Source organism: Agelaius phoeniceus, chromosome 8, assembly GCF_051311805.1.
Source record: "Agelaius phoeniceus isolate bAgePho1 chromosome 8, bAgePho1.hap1, whole genome shotgun sequence".
Classification (NCBI taxonomy): domain Eukaryota; kingdom Metazoa; phylum Chordata; class Aves; order Passeriformes; family Icteridae; genus Agelaius; species Agelaius phoeniceus.
This window is the reverse complement of record NC_135272.1, coordinates 6,475,001-6,482,500: the sequence shown is the minus strand read 5'-3', so window position 1 is coordinate 6,482,500 and position 7,500 is coordinate 6,475,001. Positions and strand designations below refer to the sequence as shown.

The following is a 7,500-nucleotide window of genomic DNA, read 5'->3' as shown; positions in this document are numbered from 1 at the left end:
TGGGGAGCAGCTACTCCCACCGATCCCCTGCAGTGGTTGTCCCGTTGCCACCGGCCACACTTGTCCGTCGCTGTCGTTGTCCCGCCCGCGCCGCGGGGGTAAACCGTGCTGCGCTGGGGAGGGTTGCCCTGCCCCCCCCCCCCTCCGTGGCCCATGGGGGCCGACCCGCTCGCCTCGCCGTAATGGGCGACGCCGGCAGAGAGCGCGCCCTCTCTGCCCTTCCTCAGCCGCGGGGTCGCGGCCCCTGGGGCCCACCCGTGCTCTCTCTCCTCAACCCTCTGCTGCGGTCTCTGGCACGCGCGGCGCTGCGTCCGGCACCTCTCCTCTCCTCGAGGAGCCTTTTCTCCTCGAACGCGCACCGGCAGTGCCGTTGTCCGCCAGCCGTCCCCTGGCTCGACTGCCTGCCTGCTGGTGGGGGCGAGCGCTCGGTGGGCCCTCCGGCGGCGGAGGCCCGCGAGCGCAGGCGATCCCGTGCCGTGCAGCCGTGGCGCCGCTCGATGGGTGTCCCTCCCTGCGGGGACGGTCAGCCGGAAGGCACCCGCCGTCAGCCGGCGGCGGTCCCGTCCCGGGCCCCGCTCGTTGCATCCTCCATTGCCCTTCCCGGCCGCGTGTGGGCTGCAGGAAGGTGCGCAGGGCAGCCGCGGCGGCGCTTCTCCCTGCCTGGTCTCCGCGTGCAAACGAGGAGCGCAGGCCTTGCACCCCAGCTCAGCGCCGTCCTGCCTTCTGCCAGGCGCGTGCCCGAGGTAAGGGGCACCGGCGGTGCGACGCGGCGGTGGCGGTCCTGGGAGTGAGGCCCCAGTGGCGGTGGGGTCTGCCGTCCGGCAGGCCTTGGGCCCTGGCTATGCCAGCTTGGTTCTCGGTGGCGCCCGCCTCCGGGGCTGGCGGCGGAGTGCCTCCGCCGGTCTCTCACCCGCCCGGCAGGGGACCGGTCCCGCAGGAGGCGTGCCGGCCGGGGCTGGTCATCGTCGCGTGCCGTCTTGAGCCAGGGGAAGGCCGTGCAGTGGGGAAAGAGATAAGCCGGCCACGCAGCGGCGCAGCAGCACTCCGTGAGGCCCGCGGCGTCGGGGGCCAAGGGAGAGCCGCCATGTGTGGGGGCTGATGGCCGCGCGCCCCCAGCCGCATGCCATGTGTTTTGTGCGTGTCATCCCGTGAAAGTAAGACGTGGGCGGGCTGCCGTGCCCTCCTGCATTCCAGCGCGCGCCACGTGGCCCTCTGCGTGGAGGCCGGGCCGAGCCTGGGTGCCTGGTCCGCCTCCGAAGGACGGCATTTGTGAGGTCGGCGTCTCCCCTCGCAGGGGAGGCGGTCAGGAGCGCGGGCTCCCCCACCTCTTGGCCGGCCTTCGGAGCGTGGGTTGCTGCAGTTGGTTTTTATTCCCCCTTCCGTTTCTGTGTGCTCGTACGGTCGAAGCCAGGCGCGCACCCCCGCGTCCTTGGCCCCAGAGTAACAAAAAAAGGGGCCGCTTGGCATGAGCAGTGCCCGAAAGCCAGACAACTCTTAGTGGTAGATCACTCGGCTCGTGCGTCGATGAAGAATGCAGCTAGCTGTGAGAATTAATGTGAATTGCAGGACACATTGACCATTTGAAGGCATGTGCAGCCCCGGATTCCTCCCGGGGCTACGCCTGTCTGAGGATCGCTTGATGATCAATAGCCATCCGGGGGCCACGCTAGCGGCACAGCTGGGGTCGCCTCTCTGGCCCGTTGCCTGCAGCGGGCAGCGGTGGTGGTGGCAGCAGCGGCATCCCACTGGTGCCCGAGGGAAGGCAGTCAGGGGTTCGGCGAGGGAAGTGTTTCCCTAGGAGGCCTCGATCCCTTCACTGCAGCCCGGCGGGCATCGTCGTCGTCGCAGTCATCGTCGTTGCCATGCAGGGCCTTCGTCCCCCTAAATGCAGACTCGGGGAGCACTCCGTTGCTCCCCGCTCCCGGAGCAAGCCGCTGGGGTGGAGCTCATCCTCGCCGGGACCGTGCCGTGGATGCGGTGGCACGGCAGCCTGGGGAGAGCGAGAGACGGCATCGAAAGGCACTGCCAAGGGCCGAGAGAGAAAGAGAGAGGAGGGCGAGAAGGGGAGGTGAGGCACGGCCTCGCCCCCAGCGTCCCCCCGCACAGGCGGCTCTCTGCGGGTGGGAACCGTGGTGGTACCGTGCCATGCTTCCGAGCACGCGCGCGTGGCAAGAGCGCCGGGGATGGTTGTTCCTACCCCGTCCTCCCTTCGCCCGCCCCCTCCTCTTCTGTCGCAGTCTCAGGGCGCGCCGAGGGGCACCATCGTTCCTCTCTCTCTCCCCGCTGATGCCGTCGTGCGCGCCACCGCCCGGCCGGTCCTCCCGCGCGGGGCCGTCTCTGCCCCACTCCATTTTTGGTTCTCGTCTCCGGGATGGGGCTCTCCGTCTCCTCGTTGCTCGCTCATGCGCACGCGCACTCTCTCTCTCTGGCTCCCTCCGGGAGTGCGGAGAAGAGGGGGGGACTGGCGGTGTAGCGGGCGGGGGAGACACGGCGGCCATCATCGCACGTGCCCCCATGCACAGCGCGGCCAAGCTTTGGGATTGCAAGCTCAGATCAGACGTGGCGACCCGCTGAATTTAAGCATATTAGTCAGCGGAGGAAAAGAAACTAACGAGGATTCCCTCAGTAACGGCGAGCGAAGAGGGAAGAGCCCAGTGCCGAATCCCCACCCCGTGGTGGGGCATGGGACATGTGGCGTACAGAAGCCCCCCTCCCCAGTGGAGCTCTCGGGGGACCCAAGTCCTTGTGATTGAGGCCGCAGCCCGCGGATGGTGTGACGCCGGTAGTGGCCCCCCGGCACGCCAGGCCCGGGGCTTCTCGGAGTTGGGTTGCTTGGGAATGCAGCCCAAAGCAGGTGGTAAACTCCGTCTAAGGCTAAATAGCGGCACGAGACCAATAGCCAACAAGTACCGTAAGGGAAAGTTGAAAAGAACTTTGCAGAGAGAGTTCAAGAGGGCGTGAAACCGTTAAGAGGTAAACGGGCGGGGCCCGCGCAGTCCGCCCGGAGGATTCAACCCAGCGAGTTGCGGTCGGCCAGCGCGGGTTCGGCGGATCCTTGCCTCCGCCTCCCCTCCGTCCCCTGGGTGAACCCCGTGCGTGGGGCGAGCCGGGGGGGCGGGCCGGTGCGGGGACCGCCACCCGACCGGCAGCCGGCCATGTCCGAGCACATTTCCTCTGCGGCGGTGCGCCACGACCAGCTCTGGGTCAGCTGGGAAGGCCTCGGCGGGCAAGTGGCCGAGCGCCGCGTGAGCGGCGGCAGGTGTTACAGCCCCCGGGCAGCAGGTCTTGCTGAATCCTGGGGCCGTGGGAGAGGACCGCTGTAGCGCCCTCCTCCCCCCCGTCGGCGGCGCCGTGGTTGGGGGCGTCGCTTTTCCCCCGCCCTCCCCCTCCTGGGGGTGGGGAGGGTGGGGGCGGCATCCCCGCAGCATGGCGTTTCACGCAGGGGTGCAGGGGCCGAGCCCACGGACCCCCAGCACCACTGTCAACCAGGGCGGACTGTCCTCAGTGCACCCCAACCGCGCGGCGCCGCTGGGCCGGGCTCTGGCCCTGCTCTGGCGCCCAGGGTCCGCGGCGATGTCAGCTACCCAACCGACCCGTACTGAAACACGGACCAAGGAGTCTAGCGGGTGCGCGAGTCAAGGGCCGTCGTCAAAAGCCCACGGTGCAATGAAGGTGAGGGCCGCCGCGCCCCTGCTGAGGTGGGATCCCGGGGCGCGTGTCGCACCTGGCAGCCCCGGGCGCATGACTGGCCCGTCTCGCCCGCCGACCCCTCGTGGGGCCGGGGAGGTGGAGCATGAGCATCTGTGCTAGGACCCGAAAGATGGTGAACTATGCCTGGGCAGGGCGAAGCCAGAGGAAAACTCTGTGTGGAGGTCCGTAGTGGTCCTGACATGCAAATCGGTCATCCGACCTGGGTCTAGGGGCGAAAGCCTAATTGAACCATCTAGTAGCTGGTTCCCTCCGAAGTTTCTCTCAGGATAGCTGGCACTCGGCAATGGGCAGTTGTACCCGGTAAAGCAAATGATTAGAAGTCCTGTGACTGAAACGATCTCAACCTATTCTCAAACTTTCAATGGGTAAGGGGGCCGGCCCGCTGGCGTGGAGCCGCGCCGTGGAATGCGAGTGCTCAGTGGGCCACTTCTGGTAAGCAGAACTGGTTCTGCGGGATGAACCGAATGCCGGGTTAAGGCGCCCGATGCCGACGCTCATCAGAGCCCAGAAAAGGTGTTGGTTGATCTAGACAGCAGGACGGTGGCCATGGAAGTCGGAATCCGCTAAGGAGTGTGTAACAACTCGCCTGCCGAATCAACTAGCCCTGAAAATGGATGGCGCTGGAATGTCGGGCCTATACCCAACTGTCGCCGGCAGTGCAACGCCCACGGGGGTTAGGCCGCGACGAGTAGGAGGGCCGCTGCAGTGCACCTCAAAGCCTGGGGCGTGGGCCAGGGTGGAGCCACCGCAGGTGCAGATCTTGGTGGTAGTAGCAAATATTCAAACGAGAGCTTTGAAGACCGGAGTGGAGCAGGGTTCCATGTGAACAGCAGTTGAACATGGGTCAGTCGGTCCTAAGCGATAGGCGAGTGCCATTCCGAAAGGGCGGGCGATGGCCTCCATTGCCCTCAGCCGATGGAAAGGGAGTCGGGTTCAGATCCCCGAATCCGGAGTGGCGGAGACGGGCGCCGCGAGGCGCCCAGTGCTGTGACGCAACCGATCCTGGAGAAGCCGGCGGGAGCCCCGGGGACAGTTCTCTTTTCTTTGTGAAGGGCTGGGCACCCTGGAAAGGGTTCGCCCCGAGAGAGGGGCCCGCACCTTGGAAAGTGTCGCGGTTCCGGCAGCGTCCTGTGAGCTCTCGCTGGCCCGTGAAAATCTGGGCGAGAGGGTGTAAGACTCGCGCCGGGCCGTACCCATATCTGCAGCAGGTCTCCAAGGTGAACAGCCTCTGGCATGTTGGAACAATGTAGGTAAGGGAAGTTGGCAAGCCGGATCCATAACTTAGGGGTAAGGATTTGCTCTAAGGGCTGGGTCGGTCGGGCCGGGGCGCGAAGCGGGGCTGGGCGCGCGCCGTGGCAGGACGAGGCACCGCACACGGGTGAGTGCGCTCCGCATGGCCCGCCCGGGCGCCGGGGCATGCGCGCGCGCGGCAGCGACTCTAGACACGCGCCGGGCCCTTCCCGTGGATTGCCCCAGCTGCGGCGGGCATCGCCAACCCTCCCCTCCACCCGCCCTCCACCTTGCCGCAGCCGGCGCCCCAGCGGGGCCGCCACCATCGTCGTAGCGTGCCGCTGCCCCGTCGGTTCCTGCCGGCGGGGTCCCCGCGGCACACGGCCGTGGCCAGCGTCAGCCGAGCAGTTCGCGCGGGGGAGGGTCCCTGGAGAGGGTCCCCAGGCTGGCGCCCCACCTCGGCCGGTGCCTAGCAGCCGGCTTAGAACTGGTGCGGACCAGGAGAATCTGACTGTTTAATTAAAACAAAGGATCGCAATGTGATTTCTGCCTAATGCTCTGAATGTCAAAGTGAAGAAATTCAATGAAGCGCGGGTAAACAGTGGGAGTAACTATGACTCTCTTACTACCTGAAACCTGGCCCCCTGGTTGGACAGGGGCGACGGGTTCGGAGGTGGGCTGACCACCCATTCCGTTCCCGATGTTGAATCTGGTCATGACTCAGCTATTCCAAATCCATACCTGTTTCTTGGAGGAGGAAACTGGGGGTGGCCGTTCCACCTTACTAGGGTATCGGTGGGCACTCAGACCTCCTGAGATGATTTTGTAACATCTACAACCACCAAATTGACAGAAAATGAATTGGGCTTGCTGGTGAATTTTTCTCTAGAACTGTATAGGTCAGATCTGCAGGAGCATGTACAGGGGGTGGTTCATGTTTCTGTTAATGGGGGGGGGTGTTGAACGGGTTTCCTGAGGTGTTTGAACAGCCTACACCACAACTGAGTGAGGGGGACAACTTAAATCTTAGTCCCCCTAAGGACGATGATCAGAATGTACTTGAGAAGGGAGGCAGTGGGAAGGGGGAAGAGGGTACACCAGAGGCATTGCCTCCAGTGCCTGAGGTCCGCAGTGAACAAGCACAGGATGACATGGTGAAGGTGACTGTTCCTGACAAAAATCCACAATGTCCTTGCTGTGGTACCCGGCTCAACTCGATGTTGGCCCTAATTGAACACCTTAAGGGGTCTCACAGGAGGAAGAGGGTGTGCTTTCGGTGTGCCTAGTGTGGGAGGGAGGATTTTAACCATCACAGTACTGTTTGTCATTTTGCAAAATGCAAGGGTCCGAAGGATACGGGGCCTCCAGTGGGAGAGTGGATATGTGAGGTATGCAGTAGAGATTTTATGACTAAAATTGGCCTAGGACAACACAAAAGATTGGCACATCCACTGGTTAGAAACCAGGAGAGGATCGATGCTTCCCAACCGAAAGAAACATCAAACTGAGGAGCCCACAAAAGATGCTGGACAAAGGAGGAGGAAGAGCTACTTGTCAAGCTGGAGGTACAGTTTGAGAGTCACAAAAACATTAATAAGCTCATATCGGAACACTTAACAACCAAAACAGCTAAGCAGATTGGTGATAAAAGGAGAATGCTGCTCAGGAAGAATTGAGTGGGTGGGGGAGCAGCTGGGAACTTGAAATCAGAACCTGGGTCAAGTCATCAATCCCAGGCAGGAACTGTGAACAATGGACTTGGGGGGAACCACCAGCCGGAAGGACCAGCTGCTGGGAAGGGAACAATAGGGACATCTGGACACCACTTTGATAGGGATAACGGTCTCCAGGAAACCGTTGGCCAGCAGAGGGCAGGGCGACTGCAGGCTCGTTATCAGAAAAGGATCAAAGAATGTTTATCAGAGGGGACAATTAACAACTTCCCCAGAGCATTTGAACAGTTATTAGAAGGCCAAAAGGTGCGACCACTGCTCAATCAGACAGCACAGGACTGCTTTGGTTGCCTGGAATCAGTGAGCCAAAGAACAGCACTCCGGGGGAAAAGCAAAAAGGAAACTCGGGAGGAGCAGCCAAGAAAACAGTTTCAGAAGTGGATGAAGGACAGAGCGATCAAAAGAGGTAACTACCTCCGCTTTGAGTGTTTATTCCATCTAGACGGGGAAATTAGCGAAGATCATTTTGGACGACATCGAATGTCTGTCCTGTGATATATCACCCAGTGAAATTTATTCGGTATTCAAGGCCAGATGGGAAACACCTGGACAGTTTGGTGTGAGACTTGAGAGTCTTTGGAGACTTTGAAATTAAAGGGAAGGCCCACCATAAGGCCTTCAGGGACTTAATTACGGCCAAAGAAATTGAAAAGAACGTGCAGGAAATGAGCAAGGGCTGGGCACCAGGTCCAGATAGGATTGCCCTTGGGGACATCAGGAAGATGGATCCCGGGTATGCCCGGACTGCTGAGCTCTTTGACCTGTGGTTAACATCTGGTGACATCCCAGACATGGTGAGGGGGTGCAGGACTGTTTTGATCCCCAA

The 7,500-nt window shown here is 62.3% G+C and overlaps 1 non-coding gene and 1 pseudogene across 1 annotated transcript; both read left to right on the top strand.

Annotated features, from left to right (window-relative positions):
- The first annotated feature begins 1,489 nt into the window (after positions 1-1,489).
- On the top strand, positions 1,490-1,635 carry LOC129133468 (5.8S ribosomal RNA). Its single transcript, XR_013183397.1, has one exon. It is a non-coding gene; the product is annotated as a 5.8S ribosomal RNA (ribosomal RNA).
- A 908-nt stretch (positions 1,636-2,543) lies between these two features.
- Positions 2,544-7,500, top strand: part of LOC129133428 (28S ribosomal RNA) — an 8,312-nt pseudogene continuing 3,355 nt past the window's right edge.